Here is a 27,431-nt window from a genome sequence, read left to right on the forward strand (position 1 = left end):
TTTGTGGTTCTGCCATCAAGGAGCTGATATTTGTGGATAAGATGATTCAGTGTGACCTTCTAAAGAAGTACTGGAGTGGGACCAATTTTACCTGCAGACTGCACACTACAAATGACAATCTGTCAACATAACACAGTCACAAAGCACTGTCATTAGGTTGTAATCACTTATTTTATCATTTGAACTGTGTATGAAGCTCTAAATGTGTTTTCATCTCAATGCTTTGATTCACACATAAACCCTCCCTATTTCTGGAGATCCCAAATATAAAACTGTAATTGAGAGAAGTCATTAGTCCCAATCCTTGGAAAAAGCACCTGACCACACAATTGCCTGAGCCACTGCCTTTATCTGTGATCACTTGCAAGTGTAAGCTGCATTATCTTACTCATTATGTAGCCACTTATCAAACATACTAATCATTTCACACAAGACTCTGATTTTAATGATTTGTATTACTAGCTTAAGTACATTACAAGCTTCTGGGGAAAATGAATTGAATCCCCAGAAACGCTGAGCCCTACCCTCAATTTTAAACTGATTTATCAAATAGCTTTTTTTCTACTATGTTATTATGCATGAAAATTTTGCCATTTACTAGTCAAACCCAGTATGTCATTATTAACAATTCAGATAAAAGTCAGCAATGTGGAGTGAGGATGGCAATGTACAGGCCACAGGCATCACAAGACCCAGCCACGAGGCAGTTTCAAACAATAAACTCTATTGCTAGGTTAGTAGGTTAAACATAGACTCAATTCTCTTAAGGTCAACACAGTGTGGTTGTTAAGCGATGATATAACAACCCTGCTTCTAGGTCCAAGTGTTGGATGAGGGTACAGTTTTATAGTGCTGTGTCACTAGTTTTTTGTATAGACACAGCCCGAAAAACTACTCAGTTATCATCCAAGGCCTGTTCTCATTGTTCCTGTGTAGCATGTCTGCGCTGGCCACACCCCTAAATTTGCTGGCCCCTATATAAACATGTGCACGAGAGAGGAAAACACCCTACATTTGAAACAGCACAATAAAACTGGAAATTCTGTTTTTGGTGTGCCATGCCAATATTTTTAGTGGGCCCCTTAAAGCCACCCCTATGAAAAAATTCTGGAGGTGCCCCTGTATCACACGCAGCAAGACGCAAAAAAGGGATCCAGAACTGCATTGTTGGTGCAGATGTCCACAAGGTGTGGTCAGCGTCTTTCTAGCTGCTACAGAAGAGCTGCAAGGTGTCTGCTATCCAAAGGTGCAGCTGCAGTATTTTCCAGGCAGAGAAAAAAAGAATGTGAGATAACTTCACTCAGAGATGGAGAAAGATCTGAAAAAATAAAATAATAAATGAATTAAAAGGTTAGGGGAGGAAGAAGAGATATTATTTTTTAAAGGTAAGGACTGCTCAGTGACATTTGATAAACTGGAAATCTAAAGCTTTTATGTATACTGAAGCATACTCACTTTGTGTTATTCAAAGGTTGCATGATCGCTACAGGGGCTACAGAGCTAGTTTGGGGGTTTTTTGTTTTCTTATTCTCTTTGCTTCTCTGTTCGTGTTCTACATAACAGATGTTCAAGCTGCATACACTGATTAGAATTAGAATTTAACTTGAAATAAATGTTTTATTCCCATGCATTAACATTATTTTATTATTATAAATAATATGACACAGGGTTCAATTTCCCTTGCATAAAAATAGCTGGTAGGAATATTCTCCAACAAGCTGCAGTTCTGTTTACATTTGACACTTTGGTACTTTTTAGGGCCTTGACTTTTTCACTTTTAATTGAGTAAAAAAGTTTAAGCAGTATTTCCTATTCAACAGTAATTTTTTTTTTAAACCCAGGAATCTAACTTTTGCCTAAGTGAGCAATGTATCTCTGAAGACTACGCTCTGATTGCGGATGCGATGGTATCAAATGTCATGTTGGCTGAGGTTTTATCCATTCCCATCTCTTGTTCCTTCTTTGTCCTCATTATTTTCTTTTATTGGAAACAATTTGACCCTTATTGTGCATCTTCACCACATTTATGTGTTTATATTAGCCTATCCACAGCTCTGTAGTTAGCTACAGAGTAGCAGCAACCAAACCGATCGTTAACTGGAGTTGAAAGAATTCGGAACATGTTTTAACTCTCAGTTGTGCTTTGGAATTGAAGGAATGCTTAGATCTGGAAATGGCTAATTGCATCAGACTTAATAAGTAACAAGTTCAGCCTTACCCTAATACTGTCTTTGTTGCACAATTAACAATAAAAGGAAGAAAGTTTTAAAAACAGGTAGAGAACTAGAGAAAATCTTTGTATTTTATCATACCAGCAACACCAGCATCAGACATCATATGAGGAATTACAAAACACTGCAAAAAAAAAAAAAAAAGGGATGTAGACAGAAACCTAAAGTAGAGAGCTGGCAGTCCTTTGGCTCCCAGTCTAGAGTGTTCAGTATTCATAAGTCAGCAGACCACAATCATTTTCATGCCTGACCTTGTGTAATGCCAGCTAACCTATACACACCTGTCAAAATACTCAAAACTGCCTTGATGGTAGCTCTAACTAGCATTTTAACACAACACATACGACACACACACAAACATAAGGGATCTTGAAGGAAAGTTCTCAGTGGTAGCCTGTGTTGTCTTCCTAATGTCACAGATCATCAAAACAGCACTGCCTGCAACCGTTCAGTCAAAACGATAGAAATTCTGCAGGAAGTGCATTCCAGTATAAAATCAGCACTGAGATCGCTTTGCTTTCGATGATAATCCATCAGGGATGTCATAAATGTCAGCTGAACAGCCCTGCTCTTTCTGTAAACATGCTTATAGCAGATCACTGACCAAAGCCGGATGAAGTTATTCTTTAATTTCCTTACTATTGATTGTTTCTCTGTTTCTATTGTCCCCATTTTCCATTACTGTGCAATATGAAGTTTTTTGTTGTTTGTTTTCATGTGATGGTGATTTTGTAATGCCCACTGGTTTGAATTTTGAACGAAGAGCGGCAATAATAATCTGCTGACAGAAAATTGAAAACACTGTGGTTTTGTCATGTGGATGAACAAAATAAGTGGCTTAGAAGTATAAAAAATATGTTGAACATGTTTTCATGTTTTGCACATCTGTTTTTTCCCTTCCCTTAGTAGATGTCTTCTGCAAAGTTTTTCTATTTCTAGTTCATATCAGTCAGGTTTTCTTGAACTTATCTTGCTTCATTAAGCCCAGCAGTGTAATTCTGAAGCTGTTTAATAGCTATGTATGCTAATCACTTTCAGCAACTCAGGATGGAATGAAATAAGAGAAACTATTAATCTTCTTGAGAAAATGATGTTCCCGCAGACAAAGAACTGAGATGCTAAACTTGGGTTTATAGATGAAAACATTGTCGTACAGTATTCAAACTGCAAAGTTGCTGCAGAAGCAAATAATAAAAGTCTGTAAATAAAAAGGCTTGAAATCATAGCGTTCTTTGCCATGACTTGTATTACATTTAGATATTTCTGTGCAAATAGAGGATAACTTCCACTAATCTGACACAAGCATTTAAGACCGCTGCAGTGATTAAAACGGTCTTTAAAATATATAACAAAAGAACTAGGTCAGTGTAGGAAAACTTGTTGAGTATTGTTGGATATTGGATCCTCTGCATTTCTGTCTTTACCTTTTCTGTTTTATCTTGATTTGCGAGAAAGTGACGGAGGTGGGCCCCTTTTATGCACATTATCTGTGTGACAAAGAAAAGAAAAGAAATGAAACCGTCAGTTGTGTGAAAAAAAGAATGCAATAATTTACAAATAGTTACAGTCATCACTAGAATAAAGGGTAACATATTAGAAAATACATCAAATACTGAGAAATCTAGTGGGTTAAACGATATTGTAAATCTCTTCTCTTTAAAAGCTTTTGGCAAATGTTTGGGAATATATGAAACTAGTCCCTGTAATTGGAAAAAGAACTGTTTTTGGCTGCTCAGCACATTGTGGTATTTTTCTATTTATTATGTATCAAATGTTTACCACCGCAGAGCCACACGGTTGTAATTTTCTTGCTGCAATTGACTGGATGATTTACTAATTTACGAATAAATTCTTTACAAATCCTACCATGTGAATTCATGGATTTTTTTTTTCACATTCTGTCTCTCACAGTTGAAGTGTACCTTTGGTGCAAATTACTGACCTCTCTCATCATTTTAAGTGGGGAAACTTGCACAATCGGTGGCTGACTAAATACTTTTTTGCCCCACTGTAATTGTGTTTGTGCTGCCTCTACGCCGTATTTAACTTTTGTTTTTTGGCCTTTTACACTGAGTACAGAGATTTCTCTGGACTTTTTCAAATCTTAGGGTGTGCTTCTTAAATTTTTGAACCAATAATCCTTCCACAGGTAGCTCTCTGTGATGATTTTTTGATACCCAGTTGTGTTACTCTATTACTTCCAGTTAATCTAATTAGCTGTAAAATATTCTGTGAGGGGATATTCTACATTTATTCCAGACTTGGTTTATTAGAACAAAGTATCAGTTTCTACATTGACCATATTGCCTTTGCACATTTTAAACAAAATATTGTTTTTAAATAATAATAATAATGGATTGCATTTATGTAGCGCTTTTCGGGGCCCTCAAAGCACTTTACAATGCCACTATTCATTCACTCTTACATTCACACACTGGTGAAGGCAAGCTACAGTTGTAGCCACAGCTGCCCTGGGGCAGACTGACAGAGGCGAGGCTGCCATATCGTGCCATCGGCCCCTCTGACCATCACCAGTAGGCGGTAGGTGAAGTGTCTTGCCCAAGGACACAAGAGACTGTCCGAGCCGGGGCTCGAACCGGCAACCTTCCGGTTACAAAATGAACTGCCAACTCCTTGAGCCACGATCGCCCCCGATAGTAATAAATAATTTGCAAATCATTTTGTTTAGGCTTTTGTTTTTTACATTTGGGTTTCAATTCTTTGTTAATATACAGCAGTGGTCATCAGAATTTTGTTCTGCTGACTCTCGTCCTGCTCGCCTGTCTCATTTACTTGTCTTTTCCTTCTTGTATTTCCTGCTAGACATATTTTTCTAAAGAAGGGCCCAATCACATTTGACAGACATGAACTCTATTTTTATCTATTTTTATATGTATGTGGGTTTTTCTTTATTTGCTCTGCTCCGTGAACTATTTCCCTTTATGTTTTTTGACTAATGTCATCATTTTCAAAACATGTGGTCAAGACAACTGAGAAAAAAAAGAAAAGCTCTGATTTACTTTGTAGACAACCCCAGCTGTTTGCATTCCTGTTTTGTCCACAAAGAGCTGTTTTACTTCATTCAGCCGAAGACTAAATGATATTTGAACATAGTCAGTATTGCACTCCCATAAGAAGCTTTTATGTGTACATCTAAAATCCCATCCCACTCACATTCAATTCCACCTGTTTCCCTCTCATGTGGGTGCTGCGTGTATTGTTATTGATGTAGACAGTGCTCTAAAACTTAATATTTTTTGAAAACAGTGTTGCAAAAAATGTCAGAAAACAGTCTCGGGACAGTGAATTGTTGATATTCCTGCATTTCTGTAATGTTCACATGACTCACTTCTAAGGCATAAATAGTTTTTCTGAGTGTGCGTTTGATGTAACCCATCCGGTTGCCTCAGGCAACATTCATCTGTTTGCATGGAGCTGACTTTCTCCTTTGGAAAGAAAAAAATGTCCTTGTGAATGAATGACTTTACTGTGCCCACCTTTAAAACTTGGAACTGAGCACACGCAAAGTTATCCCTCAACATTAGACGGTAAAGGGTTACAACGCTTTAGAGTACCCTTTGAATTTTTGCTCTTCTTTTTTTCAGCTGACTGGTTCATAAAAGTAACAGTGCGTCATGATTGAGCGTCTTGCTCAAAAACAATATGTCTTGTGGATGCATTGCACTCCGGTTTGTTTGTGTCAGTACCCCCCTCCTTTTCTTTCCCTTTTTTTGTATTTTACACTGTGTGAGTGTTGAACATCAGTGGGGGGAAAAGCAGCAGCAGCAGCATCAACCCCTTGCTGTTCTATAATTAAAAGGTCTCTGCTCACAAGAGTCATGTGTATGCTGGTTTCTGTTCCAAACACCAAATTAGATTTCAGTGATTTCCAGCTTTCTCTTAAAATGTACAAGTGACTATTATACCTCTAATTAGACCTGCACTTAGTATTACCTGTTTTATGTGGTACACTTATGTGGAATAGTGTTTCTTTTATTTGCATTTAAACTGTCCTAAAACGCAGTCAACGCTATTTTTTTTAGTGTTTCATAGATAGGTTAATTCAGATCGTTATAGAGGACTCTTTGTAATGCTGCGGCGAATTTGGAAGGACTGCTTTTTATGGTTCATCTCAGAACTAATGTTTGTATTACTTTTTTGACAACTGAAATAATTACTATTGGCCATATTACAACTTCAGTAAGCTGAGAAGAGGAAACGGGTAACAAAATAAAATGTAAACAGCAGAACACAAGGAAAAAAGAGGAACAACAGATGATACAGTATCGATCTCAGTGAGGTGGCCAATGAGAAGCGATGGGAGATTTTAAAATATCAATAGAGAGAGCAGATGTGTTGAGATAAACTGTTCCATATTATTATATAGCGACTACAGACCCAAAATGACTTAGACTTAAATCATAGAATTGTTTTTCACTGCAGTCTCGCATTAATATTTCAACGGTGCACTATGGTTTCAAGAAAATACAGTAAATGTTTGCAAATACTCGAGAGCTCGTTTCATTAAAATTATATGAAAGTTACTTAAATGTTTTACTCAAAAGCATTCATTTGACAGTTATTGCATGCCTGTCTGTTCCAGAGAAGGAACTCTTTCTTTTGCTCTTTGTCAGAGTTTTCTATCTTTCTCCTAATCAATGTAATCTTATTTTGCATATCTGAAACGCGGACCCAAATTCTCTGCTTTTCCCACACCAACACTGGCCAATTCATCTCCAGTTATATGTACTTCAATGCAGCAAACATAAAGCATATTCTACATAAACTACTCAGGCACTGTTACGGTGATATATAGAGGTGGTAATGTAATGACTTGTAATGAAAACAAAATGTTTGAAACCACAAATTATCCATTTGTCTGCTCTGTAATCCTTTTATCACAAACACTTTTTAAAATCAGCGTTGGAAAGAAAAAAAAAGATGATTTCCTTTTAATGAGTATTTGTTTGAAAACAATTATATAATGAGTTCTGTAGCTCTGGAGGAGGTATGTCAAGCCTGAGAGAATTAACCTGATGATGTCATAATGGCGTAAAGTATGATTTATAATAGAAAGCTTGCACTGGAAACTGACAGCAGGAATAAATGGGGGCTTTTATGATGCTTAGAGACCAATCAAAAGCTGCCTTAGCTCAATACGGCATCCAGTGTTGGTGGATCTGAAGGATTCCAGGCCTAATCTTTACTCACCTGTGCTGCATTGTGTTATATTATTATCTCACTGACTCGTGTAAAGATGGGAGCTAAATAAATGTCACATAAATCTTAAGAAAAGCTATAATAGCTAGTTCATTTATAAAGTGAGAAATGCTGGAGCCATCTGAAAATATGCTGTGATAATTTAATTATTTCTAACCAGCCAGTTCAGCATTTATAGATCTCACCTCTACTTCATTTATTTTTTCTTTGACTTCATCCAAGTGCTTGGATGCCTTTAACGTTTTATCCTCTTTATAAATTGCTAATCTGCCATAGAAATACAATCTTCATTTAAAACGAAGTTCTCAGAGGCCTCAGTAACTCTACAGTCATTATTAAATAGGCTACGTGTCTGACTTGCCTTATAGATTTTGTTCTGGTGAGAAACGTTAGTCCGGGGAAAAAGGGTTGTGTTTGATGAGCTGTCAGAGAAGGTAGAGAATAGTTGGAAGGCATAAACCGTCTGCTCCTTTTCATGTATGATGCGTGTGCCCTTGGTTACCTAGTAACTCTCTTCTCCATCTCAAATCGGCGCTCCCGAATATTCATACGGGATAGCGCCGCGCGTCCCCGCGAAGCTCGTGTTGAGCTCAAGAGTCAAGGCAAAAGCAGCAAAACGCACCAGGACTAGGAGGAGACTTCCCGCAGGAAAAAAAGGAAAGAAAGAAAGAAAGAAAGAAAATTAATCACTAAAATAAAACGTGGGAGAAATCCATTAAAATGACAGCGGAGTGAGGATAATGAGAGTCGTTATCGCTTCACAGGAAGGTCATTCCCGAAAAACATATAAGCAGTGCGCAGACTATACGGATATTTGGAGTACAGAGACTCGACTGCGAGTGAAGACCCCGAAACAGTGAAACATTATCCCGGCTTTTTATTTCCAGAAAGGCATGGGGGGATTTAGATCTCGACAAGGCAGGTGAGTCATTTCATGAGACTTGATGAGCAACTAGAGAAGGGGCAGAAAATCTAAGGCTGTCTGCGTTCTGAGTGACTTGGGGAGATGTGCAGGGGGGAAAGAGGGTATATCAGGATACTTGGATTTATTTTATACGACTTAAGCTTCTATTTTATTTGTGTGCGTGTGTGGAAAAGATTAAGAGTGGGAGCTATTTTGTAACGCAACATCGACGCAGCGCTGTACCCCGGCACGGAGGCACGTATACTTCCAAAACGCATTCGGATTTTGTGAGTTGGACGGACTACCCGGAGTCTTATTAGACGCAGGGGTTTTGGATGCTGCTAACTGTCTGTATCTTTTCCTCGCACTGTCATATGTAGCGTGTTGCGATACCAGCGCACGGCAAACGTCAATGCAGAAAATAAATGCTTGCGATAGACGTCCAGAGCACTTGTTACTTGGGCATAAAGACATCTTGTGCGCGTGATGGGCGCAAGCTCTGTGTCATTGTTCATCCTGTAGCAAGGAAAAACCCCGAAAACGCCAAATGAGTTGCGTTTATTGCAAAAACAAGAAATAAAAGGGCGGAAACTGCGAGCTCTGAACTTTAAGGTACATTTAACAAAGAATTGATGGCTTAAATAGATCAGGTTGGAAGCAGATCTAAGGTCCCTTTTTTTTTTAATTTTTTTTTTTTTTTATATGATTGGGACCAGTTTGCACCAGGCTACCGACCTCCATCAGGATGAGCAGGATAATCTGACACGGGGATACATGGGTATCCCCCGATTCCTATTCCCTTTTTTAATAACATTTTCTCCTAATTGGTTTGTGGATGATTAGATGAGTGGCTCAGTATAGAAGCTTCAGTGTGAGCTTAACTGGTTATTAAAGGGCATTTTTCATCTTAGAGTGATAGAGTGTGTGTGTGTGTGTGTGTGTATATATATATATATATATATATATATATATATATATATATATATATATATATATATATATATATGTAGGTTATTCTACTTGCTGCTTGACACTTATTCATTCTTTTTAACCTTTTGGCTTAATCACATTAAAAGAGATTTTTAAAGAAGCAGGAAAAAGTTATGTTTTTTCCATCTTTAATACCTATAAAAGCTGCAGAACTGAACATATTGCTTGCAAAGCAAAGAGTTTATTGTGCATAAAACAGTGTAATGATCTTGTAGGCCACACACGTCTACTTTCCCATACAGTCTGAAATTCCTGGACACATGGCTTCAGAAATATACTATAAATAAATAGTCTGGTTGTTATCAGTGGCAGTAAGAATAATTAAGAGAGAGAGAGTTGAATTCCAAAGAGAGAGGAGGAAGTGGAAATGTCAAGCAGGAGTTGTCATGGTGATTAGTTGAATAACCAATGTGTCCCTGAAACCTAAACATTTAGGAAGTGATTCAGCCTGTTATTTGGCATGCAAACCACACTGCTGATAAAAGAAGACCCTAATAGATGATAATCACACAGACACGTAGAATTTCTAGTTTTTGTTGCGTACATATTTTTTCAAACAAAAAAGGGGGAAAAAAGGCCTTGTGAAATTCTGAGAAGGGCTCCTCGAATTCAGTTTTGATTTGCAGGAGAATGGTGTGTGTCTGTATTGTAAGTGGCGCTTCAATATCATGTGAAGAATTATGCATGCTGGTGCTGGTGCTGCTGTTTGTGAATTCTCTTTCTGACCCTTCAGTGTTTGCATTCCAGTCGAGCAAAGTGCTATTTTTTCAAGCTCCCTGCTGTTTTAATATCCATTCTTCACCCCTTTCTCAGATTTTTTTCTTTTCTTTCTGGGATGTACTTGAGCTGTGTAACAATCGTGGCAGCTTAATTTACGACAAAAACTGAGCTTTCGGGTTTCAGCCGTTGGAGAGTAATTACAGAGAACGGCGCTCTCCCAGTGTGTTCATTTGCTAGACAGATTACACTGGAAGGGGTTGGGCCATCGAGAAGCGGTCAACATGTGATCACTGATAGGCACACATGCTGACACACTCCCGTAGACACACACGTGCACACATATGCGCGTGCACACACACAAACACACAAGTGCAGCATTGAGTCCGTTGTTTACCCTGTGAGTCTCAGGGCTGCTCAAGAAAAGCTCCATGAGACTCTCTGTCTACTGCAAAGGTCAGCGAGGCTTCGTGCTGACCTAACGTGAATACACCTGAGTGTGTCTTGGCCTGACTTAACATGGATGAGCCGCTCATTGGTCTCTGGCCCGAGAGTCCTCTTGTTCCTTAGCCTTCAGTTTCTCTTTAAGCATCGCGCTCCTTATTGCTTTCTCGTCCAGACACATGGGCAGAGGTGTGCAAGCACATGTGCTCCTCTGTGTATACACGGCGGTGTGTCGTCGCACATATAAGGAAGGCTGTGGAAGGTTATTTGTGTTTTCTAATATTCTTCATTGCGTTTGACGTGTTGTCTCGAAGCAGGCAGGAGCTGAATAATTTCCCAAATGGATACCTCTGACCTTCTGAAAATATGTCCTATCACTATTTATCCCCCAGCCAAGGAAAGGCCTGTCATTGTTCTAGCGCTGTTCTCACAACGTTGCAACATCGCTCAAACAAAAGGAAGAGGGGAGGTGTGATGTTTGTGAATCTAAAACAGATTAGCTTATTACCACGTTACCAAGCAAGCGGGATAATTGCCTTGGCTTGACTGCTGCTCTTGAAAATCCACAGGTAACAAATGCCTGCCCAAACAGACATAAAGTTTACAGACTTATTTTACTTCTTGAGACTCATCTAGAGAGCAGATTTAGCTTTTAGGTTATTGCTGCTTAAAATGTAAATGATTCTGAGTCGTGTGAGGTCTTAATGGTCTCTCACAATGGCTGTTTCGCAGAGACCTCTGAGAAAGAGCCCAAATCTCCAAAAACCAAGTAAAAATGTGCCTCATGATGTGTCACCCGAGCCCTTTCCCCCTGCCTTTCGCAGACATGGATGTACAGTGACTAATGCAGGAGGATCAACTTGTCTCTTCGTGTTTGCTCAGGAGGATGCGCCTTCATCATCATTAAATCACACTCGATATGACTGAATCGCTGCAAAACACCCTGATAGTTTCTCTATTAAACATTAGTCGAAACAAGCGGCGGTGCTCCGTACACTTGTGTCACACTCGTTTCAATAATGAATAAGACGTATTTGTTAAATCAGTAAAAAGATGAAAGAGTGTTTGTTAGACTAACAAAGCGGTTTTGGCCCGAGGCACAAAGATATGCCTCAAGTCTTTTGCACATAACATATTTAACTGAGATATTACATTGTTCATGGCCCAAAAAACATCTCCCCTGACTAACAGGTTTCCCTGCCAAAGACCAATGTCTGCTTAGTAAACAAGATTCTTTTGGACATCGCCATTCTAACTACAAAGCAGATGTCACACAGTATGTCTCCACTTACTGTCTGCCAGAAGTTATCTACTTATTAATTATTTATTAATTAGTCAATTTACTCTCAATAACACACAGACCAAGGACGAAGCCGACTGAGCTATAATCAGGGACAGCCGAACGTGCAGTAGAAGCAGCAGCAGCGGCAGCAGCAGCAGCAAGGAGCTGTTTTTGATTGTATCCCCCTTTTAACTGAGACTTTTTAAAAATGCATCACATGGAGGGAGAGACAGCAGGAGCGGGGTGCGGGAGACCATCATGATATGGAAAAGCAAAGTTGTACTTTAAGCTTACGTAAGCTTATGTAAAGTTCACTTCTTTTCATTCATGTGTAACATGCAAACATAAATGACCTTTTTTTTTTTTTTTTTTGCTATGGCATACAAGAATCAATCCACTGAAGCAGTGCGTGTTTCACATTCCACTGACTTTATTTTGCAAATCCGTTGCATTTATTTGTTGACTCTGACTGCGATTTGCATGCTTGCCGCATGTGCGGTACATATAGATTTCTGGACCTTTGACTACTGAGTCATGCACGGCTTTTAAAGACTTGCCAGCTCACTTGAAATGTAAAAAATCCGTCAGCCATCGTAATATGTAAGGCCGGCCGGAAACAAACAAAGAAGTTAATCGTTCTTTCTGTGTGTCGTGAGCGACAGGGGTGAAACCCTGCCTGTTTGTTTTCGAAAAGTCACCTTAATCCTTATGATTTAAATCGCATTTTATTTTACCTAATCCGCCCTGCAAATACAGAGACAAGTGACAGGGAGTCAACACGTTTTAATCCCAGGGGATGAACGTTACTGTCCAGGTAAAGTTTAAGTGGCAGAGTGTGCCTTTCCTCTGTCAATTCCTCAGCTTCTTATCCAACTAAGCAATCACTAAGCCCCTTTCTCTCCTCATTTTCTTAACATGGAGTGAGTATTGTGTGGGTCTGGCAGTACACAGAAAGACGGGGCTGTCTAATTCATGGGGTAAATTAGTGGAGATAAGGCCTGAGTCAGTACCTCCAGCCTACCATAGATCCCCCGGGGCAGGCTCTTAAGGAGCTTAGTAAAAGCCTGTCGTATGAAGACATGACATGGAGCTGGCTAAATGGGCTACGTTGGAGTGTCTTCCATCAACCTAATATTCATATATGGGTCACTGTCGTTCAGGCTTAATCCCATTCAATTTATTCACTCTTGGTTATTAATTCAGAGTTTTTAGGAAAATATAGCAATGTGCGCAAGCTAGGTGGGGAACAAGGTGTATTAGCATTTCTTTAATGTAGTTGTGCACCAGAGTGACAGAACACTTAAGCCCACTCATAAGACCGCGTTGTGTGAGACTATGAGTTTGTGCCACCAAATCAATAATGAATGCTGGGTTGCCCGTAGTAAAAGAACAAGAAAGAGCTCCTCCAGAGTCACTGGGTCACATACACTGGGGAAACAATTAGAGGCTTCTTTGCACTTCACAGTGCTGCAGCTTGTTTTTCTCTCTCTCTCTGTCTCTCTTTTTTTTTCATCTGCACACGTTTCCCGTAATTTTTCTCTAGGGTCCGGCAGCATGTCTGTTCCGCTGTTGAGAAATTACAGACATCGGGTGCAAAGTCTTTTCCAGCCAGAACTACAAAAGGCCATGTCAGGTCCTTGTGATATATGTGGGGGCCATGTGAGGTGGAAAGCATAGTGACGGATAGGACACCAGTCTCGCGGGCGTGCGTTAACCTCATAATGCTGACAGATTACAGATTTAAATATTTTAAATCTCAAAGAGCACATGCTCTGGTGATGAAGAGAGTGGAAATGACTGCAGTAATGCAAGAGATTAATAGAGATCCGTCCTCCCTCTCCTCCCACGCACACACTCCAACACGCACAAACTTTCCGTCGCAACTGTTCAGCCGTCATAAAATTGCAGATCTCTGCTCTACAAGTTGGTTTTCAATTACAGTTGCTGTATGTTCTTTAGGATAATCTTTCCTTTATTATCTCCCTTCCTTTTGCCTTTCACCTGGACAAAAACACATACATCTGCTACTCTGGAGAACAAATATTGAAGTTTTACTTTTTTGAAATTATATTTGAGATTTAGTGAAATGTTGACATTGAGTTCAGCACCAGTGTCATGCTAATTCATCTCCTGTTAGTCCTTCCTCTCTGAAGACAATGTGGAAATCATGTAAACACATTTATTTGTGTGTGTTTTTATCTAGACACCAGACCTTTCACCTGTATTAGGATTTATTTGTATTTGTTTTGTTTTTTTGGATATTTGTTTTTTTGTTGGTTTTTAGTATTTTGGATGGCATGTACATTAGGTTAGCCACAGCTCCGAGTTGTTTGAAGCTGCTGCTGACTGAGGCGCTATCTATTTCACTTTTATGATCCATTTCACTATGCTAGCCACTGAGGAGTCTTGAGGCCAGTAGAATATTATGTGTGGGCTTTTGTTTTGTCCCTGTGCAGTTTGTAGAAATACAGCAACTGATTTTTATCAAGGAAAACCCCTAAAAGTAAATACTGAACTACATTGTCTTCATTAATATGTTTCAGTAAACATTGAAATTCAAATTTAGCGCTTCTTTAACTTTAGTGTTTTCGCCCTAATCGTTTATTTTACAGACCAGAAGATCAGAGCAGGCTATAAAATTTCACGTGTAAAGTGTGTGTAATTGCAGAATGTAAACTCTTCCTCAGGTTATTAAAACCCCTCAAATCCCCCCAAAACAGTACTGAGCGCGGGTCCTTTGTGTCTTCGGTGGTAGCGGTGTCTCTGCCTGTGCTTGTGCTCGCATTTCCTCCCCATCAAGCTGACTGGAGACTGAATTGCCTGTAGGTGTGAATGTGAGTAAGTGAGTGGTTGTTTCTGTACTATCTTTTTGATGGAGAGAGTCCACTGTGTTTTGGCCTAGTTGTTGTGCAATGCAGTGTAACAGTTCAGCGAATAAATGAATAAATAACATTTATATGTAAATGAAATATCATATAAATGTAATATATAAGCATAGCTTTGAGTAAAGCCATAAAAATGCACTATAAATGCTATTGTAGTGGTACAAGCACAAGCCATTATATAAAACAGTAAGTAGTAATAAGCAAATCTAATCAGATTCTCTTAATAATGCAGTGTTATGCAGCTTTGGATAATGTTTTGTAAATTTACCTTAACGACATTGTAAACCCTCTGCCTTAATAGGATGCTACCTACTTTGGGACTGGTTTATTTTGGTGCTTACATGTAGACCTGCTCCTCGCTGTCGTCTATTTATATCTCTTGCCAGCTTGGCAATGCTTTCCGATAGCCTTTCCCTTTCAGAGAAATTCCTCTATCAAGCTCAGGGCCCATCTGTGCCCATATTTCTCCCAAAAGGAGCCATCCTCCACAATTATAGCTTTCTTCCAATGATACCATCAACATGCCATCACTCTGTGTAAGAACAGGCTCCAGGAAATTGACTTGATATTAATCTGACAAAATTACCAAGAAAGGAAATTAGACTGGGGAATTTTCTCTGGCATCGATTGTGTTTTCAATACAGGATGCACACTTTTCATGAGTCTTAAAGTTTAAATAACACAACGTTTAGCCATAAAGTAAATGAGCATAAATAAGAAAATCGTTTCTTTGACCTAATATGCTCTCCTTTGATTTGCCGCTGCTCATTACAATGATATGGATCCAGATTTACCTGAGAATCTGGGTCATTACAGAAATAGCCTCGCGACTTACTCCCCTAAGATGGCAGCTGTGATGAATTGGTGGCTGTAGGTCACTATGACAATAGTTTGAGTGAAAAAGTGAGGCTGAGGGGAGGAGCCTCATTTTGATGAGCTTCTTGGTTTGAGGTTTTTAATCTAGAAAAAAAAAGACAAGTTTTGTTTCTGGGGAGTATGGTGATGTGGGCGAGCACATAAGACCAGGGAGGAATCCTCGAGGCGCTCTTCTGAGCCTTTAAGTAGCACAGATTTGAGGGTTTTGCTAAAACGCCCCAAATTATGTGCTCCAAAAGCCCATAATCGCATATTATTTGCAGAAAGCTGTAAATATGTGGGTTGCTGTTTGAACCTTGACTATTAACATACTGTACTTTTCATAAGCTAAAAGTAAATAGAGCCTCATGGGCTTGTTGTCCAGTGCGAACCTGAAGAGTCGCACTTGCATTTTGTCTTTACGAGTCATTACAGCAGAGGAAGGTAGATTTGGGACAAGAGACTCCAGAGCTGTAGTTTCTCTCGTAGTTCCATTGCCCTGGGTTCACCGTGAATTTCAACCCGGTTTAAGTACAGGTGTTGAATGACATAATAGTGGTGGGCAGTTCAGTCCTGAAGCTGAAGAGTGAAATGATACCGTTGGATAGAAATGGTTCTCTGAGAGTAGCAGGAATGGAGAGGGGATCAGAGAGGATAAGAACGAGGACAGAAGGAAGAGGTGAGATTGAAAAGAAACAAGAGGAAAATAGCTAGGGTGGAGAAAGATAAGCCTGGATAAGCCTTTTGACAAGTGAGCTCTGGGCTGGAGAAAGCCAGTCAAACAAAAATCCACGTTTGTTTTATTCATGCTGCGGACAACTACAGCTTTACTATCTTTTTTTTTAAAAAAACAAAACGAAAACCCCACACTAGTACACAAACAAGCAGAATACAAATCCTAGTCAACTGTATCCTGAAGTTTTTCTTCATTACGTCTTTTTATTTGAAGATTTTTTTTTTGATTGAGGCAGATCTCCATACCATATTATTAAATCATTCAGTGTTTTCTGACACCCCAGAATTTACTGGCATTCTCATCTCATATGCTCTTTAATCACATCCTCTTTGAATCCAAACCTGCTTCACTCAAATTTTTTGCACATTTAAAATTCTACAGAAGCCTTAACTCCAAAGCAAATGATGACAATACGGATTTATTGTTGAAGTTTTTTGTTTTTTTGGGAGGGGGGGGGGGAGCCTGGCACCCACTAATACGTTAAATATTGCGATGTCCAATAGAGTTAGGGTTAAGGTTAGCTTATGCTAAAGGATAACAATCGGGCAGGGTAACGAGTTTGCATTCTCTGAGCCTCCTCTTGATTTGTATGACCGAGCTGTCTCCTAAGTCTGCTTCTGAAATAAATTATTTAAATGAAGAAGTGTGTGTGTTTTACAGTGCAAAAAGGCATCAGAGCTCTGCAAGAGTACAGATGCATTTCAGTAGGGCTGCCACACTGCTACACATCGCTTTACTTGATTGGATGTTGAAAAAACACCGGAAAGTCATGAGCCATCCTAAACACACACGAACACGCTGCAGCTGGAGACTCCTCGGGGTTGATTCTAATGATACCCATGTGATTTATCCAGCAGATCCAAGATCAGTTTGTATATATATTTACAAAAAAATAATAATAAACTGACCTAATAAGCCATATCTTTGCCTTTGTTTCCCCACTGTGCTTTTTGAAAGAAGAATGAATAAAGGAACCTTATCACAAAGGACGTTGGAAAAGTGACATATTTCCTCAGGGATAATTGTGCTTTGTGTCTCCGTGGCCCACTTTTCTTTTATATTGATGCTTAGCTGCACACAAATGACAAACAGCTGCATCACATGTAAAGGTCTTTCAACAACTTGAAAGCAAAATGTTTACTCTTTGCATTTAATTGTTCGACGCAGTGTGAGAGGAATCGTCAAATTGGGTTAAATGAGGATCCTCTGCTTCCTCTGCTTTTTAATCTGAAACTTGCACCCCGTACTCGTGCAAAAACAACAAAATGCTGCCGGAGATAAAAAAAGCAACCAAAACAGTAGCGCGCGGATATAGTAGTGAATGGCTTATAGAGGATATTTATGTAATCTGGGGGCACCAGGGCTGACTCAAACCCGACTCAGAGCTGCTGTTGCAGAGAGAGGCCCAAGGACAGTAGCACATTTTCTAAATCCCTGGTAGACACAGAAAGTTAAGACAAGCAGCGCTGCAATAAAACAAAGCCCAACCCATTTATCTGAGCATCCCACACAACCCCTGGCCCAGATTTACAGCCCTGGGCATCGAGTGCTACCAAATCTTCTGGCAGCCACCGCCTCAGATATTGATAGGAAGCGCGAGAATCCCACCAAGGAATTCTGAGCTGGAACTTCCCAAAACATGAGCAGTCCCTTAATGGTCTGGGATCACAGAGCAAAAGAGTATGATATAAAACCTTTTGCACTATAATGACATTGTAAATTGGTATAACTTGTCATTGATTTTTTTTTCTCCCTTGCTCTGAACCTGTCTAGCAACTATCTATTGCCGTGTGGCATTAAGAGTTTATGGATTGTTTGACAAAGCCAGGTCTTTGATGAGCATTCGTATCCTCCGGAGACGGAAAGCAGACGCTATTCCATTAAGAGCAAAATGCCTTTTGAAAACAAATAAAAACAGGGCCTCTCTCATCATTACATCTAAAGCGCTTAATCCTACACAGAGGAGACTCTCCCCTCTTCTGAAAACCTTTTCTTTGTATCCATCACACGTGGATTTCTTTCTTGGAGCTTGTCTGCATACCAAGTTGGCGATGCTAACCTCTGGATGTAAAAGGCAATCATGCAGCTCTTAGGTTCTGCAAGAGGTGCATCGTTTCTCTCTTTTTTTTTTAGTTCTAGAAAAGTATAGTATTGAGTTTGAAAGGTGCATTAATTGCAACAACAGGCGCTTTTGTTCCTGCAAAATTAAAGCGTTCCCTTTTTGTGCTGACAATACAAAGAAACTCTGAATAAAAGCTAGAGTAAAAGTTTCCTTATTATTTTTCACACAATTTTTGCAAAACATATATTTAAAAAAAACAACAACCCCAAAAACAAATCACCTGGCACACAAACCCACACTGAGATTTACCTACATAGAGTTTCCATTCACCAAAAGGGTAGCAGTTGTATTGGTAACAGTTGACATGCCATTTTTGGTCCTAAGGGCTCTGCTTTTAGTGTCTGTGAAAATTGCGGGAAGGCCTTGTAGTCACATGAAATTTTACAGCAGGCATGGAGGCACTCTCATTGTTGTGTTTGCTCCTCGCAGAAGCTCCAAGGCTCTTAAGCTAGAAAACAACAATGGCCCCGTTGTTCTGTCTCCTCTACATTCATCCCTGGTAAAAGGAACATAAAACTCCCTTCCCTCTGCGAGCCCCCGCTAGTTGCACTCGTATCAGCGCAGTTCAGGCACAGAGGAATAGTTTTCAAAGTGTCACCGTTTAGGGCATGGTTTGGATGTCAGCAGTGAAATGAATAAATAATGTACCCTCCAGTTTCATTTGATGTAGCGGGATCTGATCTGATATGACTTTTCATTCGAGCTAGCTAACATCCAGATGTTAGTGGATGTTAGTTTTTACCCCCCCTTAGGTTGCTAATGAAACACGGAACAGGAAAGGATGTTTAGAAAAACAGGCGAAAAATAATAATAAGAAAAAGGGTAAAAGAGAGGCAGATCAAGGCGAGTTTATTTTAGAAGAATTTGGAAATCAGTGTAGATGTGTGATCAAAGTTATGCATGGGTTCCCATACAGTATCTACAGTATGTGCTGTCATTGCTCTGGGCTTCGTTGGTGCAGAGTAGGCACAGAATAGGAAGGGAGATTCAGCATCCAGTGTGTGTTTGGTGCAGTTTTTGAGGAAGTGCAGACAACCCGAGGCCAAATTTGCCTGCAGTGTTTGGACATGGCCTACTTCTAAGCGTGCAGTCATTAATGTGGTCTTCTACTCTGCTTAAAGTGCACAAATGGGATTTTAATTCATGCCATATGCATAGTGTCTATGCTGTAGCTTCCCGTTCTGTTGAATTCAAAGATTTTATCTTAGAGTACATATGGTGAGGTCAAAATATCACTGGTTTCACTTCCTATCTTATAATACAACCTTGAGTACCCTCAGCGAGCTGCCGCATCTGAGGACGTATGTGTTCAGCCTACTCTTGTCTTATGGACTTTGTAGCGCCTGTGTGTGTGTTTGAATAATGTCCTGCAGGAGACACTCTAAGTACAATGTCTAGGACTTAGGCGTCAGCAGTAACATCAGGGCAACCTCTCCTCTCCTCTGTGTGCAATGGCATGGGGATATTACAGCATTAGAAAGCATGAATTATAGCCGTGTTGTTTAGCTCAGTGTCAGGGGACAGAGACGTGTTTCCGCTATCACCATGGCATCAGTCAAAAGTTAGAAAAAAAGGAATGGAAAGATTATGAAATGCTTTTTAGGTATATCCCTCAGCATGCTGGTTTTGGAAACTCCTGATAAATTTAGGCCAATTTCACTGAATAATGGTATATTGAATTAGGATGCCACATTTGTCAGAAACTATTTTGAGCTTAAGGCAGTTCTCCTGTTTGATCTGAAGGCTGCTGTACAACCATAGAGCCAGGTACGACTGGGTATTCTGCATCACAGTGAATGGATCTGAGCATTTCCCAAAGACGGGAAGGCGGTGAGACCAACAAGTAAAATAACAAAGGATGCATTACCTAATAGAGTTGGCAGAAATGCAGAGTTCAGGGTAGTCTGATAAAGCTGGGTTACAGTACTTTTAATCAATCACTAAGAACACGAGCCAATTTAGGAAGGAGCCTGACATTCAAGCTAGGCTTTCAGACAGGATTAGAAATAGTGAATAGAGAGTAAACATATCTGCCAGGGCTAGCTGAAAGGACTGCTGTCAGGGGACAGTGTTCCCTCCTCCACGTGTGATATTGAGGCATGTCTCCTTCATCCGCACCCACCCCCAACTCCTCCAGCCAACCCTAACCTCCCTGTTTCTAAATAATAGTAACAGTAGCAGTCTCATTTACCAGCTTTGCTCCAGAGATATTTTTTTCCAGTGAATTCAGATCAGTGTTAGCAACAAGACAAAGATGGTTGCCTCCGTTGTTTATGCTATCCCTTCAAGAAAAGGCACTGTCATTTAAAATGTCCCTCTGAGCTCATCATCACGTGGAGTCTCCAGACAGACTAATAATATCAAGAATATCAGGGTGAGCATGCAATGAACAGAGAAATACAGCTGCTTTTCTAAAAGACAACTGGGAGAGACACTGGTGGGAAAACAATAATAATCCAGAGCGCCTTTTAAATGTTTACCATACATTTTTGGATGCTGGAGGTTTCTGTTGACTTTTAAGTTTTATGAATTAAAATTTGATATAAAATGATTTTGATGTTGAGTTTTATGGAAGAGAAATTAGAACACTTACTGTACCTTAAAGTCCAGCATTGGCCTGTGGGCGTCAATGGGAGAAGCAGCCAGCGGCTGTGACGGTGCTGGATAAAGGGGATGCTTTAGCTATGGCAGCTGTCTGTCCACATCTCCTCTAAACTCACCCGGCTTTAGCTATAATTAAACCTATAATGCGAGGAATGACGATGTAAATGCCCAAACCATATTTACATGTAAAAATGCAGATTATTACTGGATTTAAGATAATACCATCAGGAATTTTTTTTTCTGATGTTTTGTGGGTTTTCGTCTTCATTCATTCGTATTCAGGCTGTCTCGACGCTAAGTACATCACACCTTCTTTTGATCTTTTTTAGATTGGAAAGCATTGAAGGGAATACCAGCTTCTGAAATGTCAAAGATTTTATGTTAAATAGTTCTTCTTAATATTAAAGTACTATTAATTTCTTAAACGCCTCCTATTAATGGCTGATAGAGGCCATGTAGAGCAGTATTAGTCAGTTTGGTCTTTGTTTATGCTGAAGATGAAGGTCACCCCCTCATTAGAGCAGCAGCATCTTTTTTGATGTTGTGATATACATAGTAATCAAGTGTGGCTCACCTTGCTGTTTACTGTTGACCTTTAGTTAAAAGCACATCACTGTCGGGTTGTTTCAAAACTTAATTATGCTCCCATAAAACTCCTGGCATCATGTGCAGACCTCATTTAATCTTCTGTCATTAGGCTAAAGTAACCCTGCGGTCCCTCTGTAAATAGGACCCCCCCTCCACCACCATGTTCTCAGATCCATTATTTTTTTAGTAGTGTGGGTATATGTGCTTTGGGTTTTGCCATATCAAACACACTTGTGTACATCTCTGCTTCCAGCTTTGTATTCAGAAATTCTGCTTGTCACACAACAATACACTCTGGCGCCTCTCACTTCTCTGCAACTACCAGACATTTGCATGTCAATAACATCATTCTACCACTGTGCTTTTGGCATCTGCGAAATACTCTGCAAGGAAGCCAAGTAGTCGCAGTGTTTGAAAGGAAACATCACAATAATGTGTCGTGTGTTGCCGCTTTCATTAACATGTTATTTTCTCAAAATTCACCTTGGTTTAATTGTTCATCAATCACAATTAAGGACTCTCAGGCGTATGATTTAGGGCCGCTTAAGAAGAACAGCTAACATTTAAGTACATGTCTCCAGGGAGAGGGTGAAGCTATTTCTAAGCTGCTCTATATGCTGCAGTGGAGTCCCGTTACAGAAACAGCACGCTTGTAGAGACTCTGATGCTTTAAGATCAAAACATTTAAATTGCCGTAATTTATGTTCTCGAAGTAAGTCTTGAGTCGGACATCATATTTTACCTAAATGTGGAATATTGCTGTTTCCAAATTACCGCTGCAAATGTTAAGGTACTTAAGGCATTATTAGCTCATTAATTTAACAAGTAGCATCTGGGTCATGTCTCTGCTTCCTATATGTATAATTCTGTAAGTCGTTCGCACCGAATGATAAAGCTGATCTTTGGATTCTCAGTCAGAGCCGCGGCCTACTTACCTTAAATTACTGCTCTTATTTAGCTCATTAGGCCACGGAGAGATTCATTTTCCCAGCATACTTACAGTATATGTTCATGCAGATGCACAAAGCCACAGTGGTGCCCCAGAGGCCTTCTTCATCTTCGTCTTTTTTTGCAAAAAAAATTAATGAATTTCACATTCTTTTGGACAAGATGATCTGAATTTTTAATCTCCGTCTTGAGAAAACATAATTCAAAATGCAGTGGATGAAAGTGGTGAATTACATGCACTCAGCACAGGACTCCACTGCTTTTCTGAAATGGTGCAATTTTTTTTTTTTTTTTTTGGGGGGGGGGGGGGGGGGATCATCTCTTCAAAGCACTGTGGCATTATATGTTTTGCAATGTTTCTGTGTTCTTTTGTTTTTTACTTGTTATTATTTTTTATTGGAAGATGGTGGGTGTTTGGGGCATTTGGAAGAATTTCTTTTGTCTGCTCCTACTGGGAGATATCTACTAATGATTCCTATGTCAAATGTGTATTTTATGCAGTTTGTTACTTTGTTATTAAAACTGTTCTTCTTCTTTAGCCAGTCTTTTGTTGTTTTTTTTAAAGCACTCCTCAGTCTGAGTTCATTTTAATGCGTATTAGTATTTGATACTGGCACTGCAAATGGTTTTTTGTAGGGCAACGAATGAATGGTTGCTTTAACCCAGAGTAGAAGAGTCAATACTGGCCATAGGAGCTGATCCATCTAAGATTTTATAATGTGGTGCCAATGAACTAGGAACCTTGATTGCGAGAGATCAACTCTCTGTTGTAATTACCAGCCAGACCTCAATTAACTCAAAGCAAACCCTCAGTTCAAGTCTATATGTTTGTTAAGTGTTAATAGCTGCTTTAAGAAAAATGTTTCCCCACTCCCATCCACTTAGGCCAGTCTGATAAATGTGCAGAGTACTGCATATTGTTAGATGCATTACTTAAAATGACATACTTTAAGTATTCAATACAGAGTTTAAATTGGAAATAAGCCATTTATCCCCACCAATATCCCCATTAATCTCTATAACTATAATCAATCAGTGCAAATTTAAGCGTTTTCTTCTCAGGCACTAACTGCCAGGGAACTCCAGGACAAGCAGCATTTAGCCAAAAGAGTGCAGCAAAAGTAATACACAGCAGTTCACATTTGAAGCAATGGTCATAAACTTACACTTGCTTTATATACGTAGTGCCATGCCGGTACTGTTCAGGTTCCTTGCTCTTGCCTGAATTTTATTAGGAAAGAATCCCAGAAGGCTAAAAATCCATCCTCTTTTCCACTGTAAGCCAGAAATTGATGTTTGTGCTGCCATGTTATACGTGCTGTCCTCACAGTGGAGGAGATGAAGGAAGCTGTTTGAAATATCTGCTGAATTCTCCTTGGTATGCTCGAGTGGTTCCTCATGCGTTAAAGCAAGCCCAATCACATGAGTTTTCCACTTCACAGATGTAAGATGATTTGACCAACTACAGAAAACAAAACATTCAGAAAAATGTTCGTTGTAGTAAATTGGACATCCCATGGTTGCATTTCTAATGCACTGATTTACTTAGTCAAGTAGCTAAATGACTACCCACCAACCACCTAAATGAGTGATTACATTGTTTTCTTTACCAAAATTATAAACACTCAACAGGCATTTTGCGAGGTTCCCCTTTTCAGGTGCTCAGTGAAACAAAATCAGCCAATCTGAGGCAACTCAGTGCATTTAGGCGTATAGATATGATCAAGACAAAATCCTAAAGTTCAAACTGAGCATCAGAGTCAGGAAGAAAGGTGATTAAAGTTATTTTGAATGTGACTGTTCGTGCCAGCAGTAGATCAGCAGCTATTCTCATTAGCAATATGCTAATGAGAATATGTTAAGTTGTGTGATCAGCAGATCTACTGGGATTTTCCCACACAACTATCTCTAGGATTTACAGAGATTAGTAAAAAAAAAGAAAGAAAAGAATATCCTGTTTTCAGAGCGAAAATGTCTTCTTGATGCCAGAGGTCAGAGGAGAATGGCCAGAGTGCATCAAGCTAGGAAGCTTGGTCTCAAAGCAGTTGGACTACAGCAGCAGAAGAGCACATTAGGTACTACACCAGTAAGCTAAGAACAGGAAACCGAGGCTACCATTGCCACAGGCCTCATAAAAGTTGGGCAAAAGAAAACTGGAAAGCATCCCCCAATAAGTCCCGATTTCTGCTGCAACATTTGGATGGTAGTGTGAGAATTTGGCATCCATCCTTGTATCAACAGCTTAGGCTGTGATATGATGGTATGGTGGTGGTGGTATAACGGTATTGGGATATTTTCTTGGTAACACTTTTGACCAATTAATACCAAGTGAATATCATTTAAACACCACAGCATACCTGAGTATTTTTGCTAATGATGTCCATCCCTTCATGTCCCCTGTGATCACATCTTCTAATGACTGCTTTTGGAAGCATAAAGCTCCATGTCACAAACCCCCAAACAACCGCAGACTGGCTTCCTGAAGATGACAATGAATTCGTTGTACTCAGCTGTTATCAGATCTTAACACCTTTGCGAGGTGGTGGAATGGGAGACTGGTATCATGAATGTGCACCCAGCAAATCTGCAGCAAGTCTGTGACTCGTTCATATCAATAGGGTCTAAAAATTCTGAGAAATGTTTCCAGAACTTAGGTTAAATCTATGTTATAATGAATTAAGGTTGTTCTGAAGGCAAAAGGAGATCTGAATGAGTGAGATGTGCCTTGCTAGTAAAAGGGATAGTGACGAGTATAATATGTGTTTTTAGAATAATGATAAGCATTTAAGTGTATGTTGCATATTGCTAATGAGAATATGTTATGGTGTGTGACTTTGCCTGCAACAAAGGCATCTTCAACTTATAAGATCAACCTTAATACGTAATTACACAGTTATGCAGTGAAGAGTGAAAAGCATTATATAAACAAAATCACAGGATTTTAATTATTATTGTTACGGTCAAAGACTTAACTGAGGCCACCTTCATCTTCTGCTCTTTGGTAAGCAATGCTATGAAACTGTGTTGGCAGGGTGATGGAAACTGCACACAAAAGACTTTGTCAAGAGAACAGATCTCTCCCTGCAATCGGCATCTGTGGGAGCTTGGATAATGAGTATGCCATGTGTAAAGTCTTAATGTGTTTACATACAGCTAGATTAGAGACGGACCCAATACTTGCCCCTGCGGTTTCTCAACGAATCCCTGTGGGCTTCTTGAGTGATTAGCTACTTTAAGATTTTTCAGTAGGAGTGTCTTGTGGGACTCTGTAGGGGATCAATAGGAGTTGGGATGATGAACTGTTTGGGAAAGTTACGTATATATCATTTTTTTTAAATGTAAACTCCTCCGTCCTTTCCCATCTAATTGAGATGGTTAGCTCTGATTAATATTCCTGTACCCCCACATATTGTTTCCCACATCATATTACTTACTAAACTGTATCTGACACTCAGAGGCATACACACACACACACACACACATTCAAGTGAAAGAGAGAGAGGGAATATAGATGTAAGAATGGGCTCTCTGCCTCGACTCGCAGCTTTAAAACTTCTAGATCAAATCTGTCCCTATCATTTAAGTCTCGAAGAGCAAACAGTTGTTTCAAGCACCGTCAGCAGTTAACAGAATGGCCATTATTTATTTGCTGTGCAGCCGCAGAATTCATCTCAACACATGCTCACGTGGAATCTGTCTTTATTTGGCTTGCCAAGCCGATCTTCCTGCGTTACTTTGGCTGCTCGGCTGGTAATGATAGTCATGGACACCTTTATCCAGCACTTAGGAGAAGGGGTGGAGACGCACAGCTTAGCAGGTGGCCACAGCTGCACCATTGTCGTCTCCCATTTGCTTCTTTAAAAATATGTCAGCATCACCGCGGTGATTAGCAGTCAGTATGTGCCGCATTTTTGTCCTTGATTTAGTGCCAAATCTCCTAAGTAATAATGACTGCACAACTCTGTGTCTGACGAAAAAAGGAAGAGAAGGGAAGAGTGGCCCCTTATTGCTCACTACACTGGTTCCCAGCAGGAGCCTTATGATGCCGCAGTTTGGTTTTGACATTTTGTGAATGTTGTTTCTGAAACATGCCAATCTCATTGATTTAATATGGCATGCTATTTTTGTCGAGCCCAGGAGCTTATGTAAAGAGTGTGTCTGTGAGCTAACACATGCACAGTGCATACATTCATCACTGATTTTGGTGTGTAAAGATCCCTTGCATATTTGAAACAAACATGTGTAAGCAGACCATTTAGAGAGATATGTATTTTCCACAGTATTGAAAACAAAGAGACCAGAGAGTAATCCTGTCATAAAAAGAGCTTGTCTGAAAAAGTGGCCTTAGCATCTTTTGGTAGCACAAATCAAAGGTGAAGACAATTTTAACAAGTTCAAGCTAAAGTTACCACCTGGATACTTTGGTCTGCTTTCCATTATATTGACTGTTCCTTAAAAGAACAAGAGTTTTGTCTATAAAATAGGATTAGCTCATTCAGTATAATGATTTAAATGTCCGCTCATTATTTATTTACTTATTTTGCCCATCCTTTCGTGACAATGCCAAGGTATTACAATGATTTACATAATTATCCAGGTAGCACACAACATTGCTGTTCGTTGATAGACAAGCTCTGCCTGAGTTTTTGAAAGTTTTCCAAATGGCATAGGCTCCAGCCCCCGTGCAACCCTGAATTTGATAAGTGGCAGAGGATGGATGGATGGATGAATGGATGGATGGATGGAAAATAGTAGCACTCTGTCTTAGATTTTTGCTCCTCCCTCTGGTTGACCATGAGCATGTTATGTCACACGGGTAATCAAATGTGCAACTCAGAGAATCTGAGTTGAATTGGCTATCTTCGATTGATGCTTTAAAACACTGACCTTCAGTGGGCTGCCCTA

General features: G+C 39.7%; 1 protein-coding gene across 1 annotated transcript in view; it reads left to right on the plus strand.

Moving 5' to 3' along the window:
• The first annotated feature begins 7,647 nt into the window (after positions 1-7,647).
• nlgn3a (neuroligin 3a) overlaps positions 7,648-27,431 on the plus strand; it is a 133,021-nt gene continuing 113,237 nt past the window's right edge. The window contains exon 1 of the mRNA XM_026190521.2: positions 7,648-8,373. The gene's annotated coding sequence lies outside the window, so the exon portion shown is untranslated. The remainder of the gene's footprint in view (positions 8,374-27,431) is intronic.

This window comes from Astatotilapia calliptera, chromosome 2 (assembly GCF_964374335.1).
Source record: "Astatotilapia calliptera chromosome 2, fAstCal68.1, whole genome shotgun sequence".
Taxonomy (NCBI): domain Eukaryota; kingdom Metazoa; phylum Chordata; class Actinopteri; order Cichliformes; family Cichlidae; genus Astatotilapia; species Astatotilapia calliptera.